Genomic DNA, 2,618 nt, shown 5'->3' on the forward strand with positions numbered 1-2,618 from the left:
CCTCGCCCCTTATAACACCACCTTGGAAGAACTGAAAATTTGCAGGTCCCTACAAGTATCTCTGAAAACAGCTGTACAAACCCCTGAAGCTTGGGACAGTACATTCTCCACATTGGAAGCAGACTCTTACCCTGACAAAGAGTTTAAAACTCTAGTAATTTGCCAGGATCTTGAGCAAACAGCACAAAAAGAGTCAGACTATATTATCTTACTTTGGTGAAAAAGAAGATCAAAATATACAACCAAAGAAAGACAACAAAGTCAAAGCTCCTACATCCAAAGCCTCCAAGAAAAATATGAATCAGTCCCAGGCCTTGGAAAAGCTCAAAAGGGATTTTGAGAAGCAAGTAAGGGAAGCAGAGGAAAAACTGGAAGAGAAATGAGAGTGATGCAAGAAAATCATGAAAAACAAGTCAACAGCTTGCTAAAGGAGACCCAAAAAAATGCTGAAGAAATTAACACCTTAAAAAATAGCCTAAACCAAATGGCAAAAGAGGTCCATAAAGCCAATGAGGAGAAAAATACCCTAAAAAGAAAAATTGGCCAAATGGAAAAGGAAGTCCAAAAGATTACTGAAGAAAATACTTCCTTAAAAATTAGAATAGAGCAATTGGAAGCTAGTGACTTCATGAGAAATAATGACCCTGTAAAAAATCCAAAAGAATGAAAAATTAGAAACAATGTGAAATATCTCATTGGAAAAACAACTGACCTGGAAAATAGATCCAGGAGAGAGAATTTAAAAATTATTGGACTATCTGAAAGCCATGATCAAAAAAAGAGCCTAGACATCATCTTTCAAGAAATTATCAAGGAAAACTGCTCTGATATAGTAAAACCAGAGGGCAAAACAGAAATTGAAAGAATCCACAGATCTCCTCCTGAAAGAGATCCCCAAAGGAAAACTCCTAGGAGTATTGTAGCCAAATTCCAGAGTTCTCAGGTCAAGGAGAAAATATTACAATCTACCAGAAGGAAACAATTCAAGTACTGTGGAAACACAATCAGGATAACACAAGATTTAGCAGCTTCTACATTAAAGGACCACAGGGCATGGAATATAATATTCCGGAGGGCAAAGGAGATAGGATTACAACCAAGAATCACTTACCCAGCAAAACTGAGTATAATCCTTCAGGGGAAAAAATGGTCATTCAGTGAAATAGAGGACTTTCAAGCATTCCTGATGAAAAGACCAGAGCTGAATAGAAAATTTGACTTTCAAATATAGGACTCAAGTGGAACATGAAGAGACTTAAGAAGGAAGACCAAGCTCTGAGGAAGATCACCCCTTGTCAGTCAAGAAGATAACTAGCTATAAAGGATGACAAAGCAACATGGCAGGAAGAGGGGGGAGGGAGTCAGGAGGCCTGAGTTCCAGTCCCAATTCTGGCACCAAGTAGGTGTGTGACCTTGGGCAAGTCATTTATTCTCTCAAAGCCTCAGTTTTTCCCATAGTAAAATACTCATAGTAGCTAGCATTTATATAGCACTTTAAACTGTGGAAAGCTCTTTGCAAATATTATCTCATTTCATCCTCACATCACATCCTCACATCCCTACTTGGGAGGTAGGGACTATTATTATCTTCATTTTACAGTTGAGAAAACTGAGGCTGAAAAAGGTTAAGTGATTACAGAGCTATTAAGTGTCTGACGTGGGCTTTAAACTTATGTTTTTCTGCCTGCAAATCCAGTGTTCTAGGGATCCTCTGAGCCACTTAGCTACAAAAAAAAATTGGAGGTGGACTAAACTAACTAAAGATCCCTTTCACAAAAAAAAAAAAGACAGATGACCCCGTCCTATACGCCAGTCCTTGAGGGGTCTAAATCTCTCAGACTGTAACACTTGGACCATTTATCAATCGGGGAATGACTTGTATTCTTATAAATTTGACTCAGTTCTCTATATATTTTAGAAATAAGGCTTTTATCAGGGATGGTGGCTATAAAAATTGTTTCCCAGCTTCCTGCTTCTCATCTAATCTTGGTTGCATTGGCTTTGGTTGTGCAAAACCTTGTTAATTTAATGTAATCAACATTATCCATTTTGCATTTCATAATGTTCTCTGTCTCTTGTTTGGTCACAAATTCTTTCGTTCTCCATAGATCAGACAGTTAAATTATTTCTTGCTCTCTTAATTTGCTTATGGTATCACCCTTTATGTCTAAAGATCTTATCTTAGCATACAGTGTAAGATGTCGCTCTATGCCTAGTTTCTACTATGCTATTTTCCAGTTTTCCCAGCAGTTTTTGTCAAATAGTGAGTTCTTATCCCAGAAGCTGGAGTCTCTGAGTTTATCAAACAGTAGATTACTATAGTTATTGATGATTGTGTCTTCTGTACCTAACCTATTCCATTGATCCACCACTCTATTTCTTAGCCAGTACCAAGTAGTTTTGATGATTGCTGCTTTATAATACAGTTTTAGATCTGGTATGGATGACTAGGTGAGCCCCTTCACTAAAGGTTTCTAAGCAGTTAGGTATGTTGCATTGGGGTTTCTTCTTATAAACAATGGGTTATATTGGATGGACAGTAAGGTCTGTGGCTACTAAGATTCTCTGATTGTTGAAGTTCCTCCTGGGGCTCTTTTAGCCTATGATGCTTTCTAGCT

Source organism: Phascolarctos cinereus, unplaced genomic scaffold, assembly GCF_003287225.1.
Source record: "Phascolarctos cinereus isolate Bilbo 61053 unplaced genomic scaffold, phaCin_HiC Scaffold_4;HRSCAF=312, whole genome shotgun sequence".
Lineage (NCBI taxonomy): Eukaryota > Metazoa > Chordata > Mammalia > Diprotodontia > Phascolarctidae > Phascolarctos > Phascolarctos cinereus.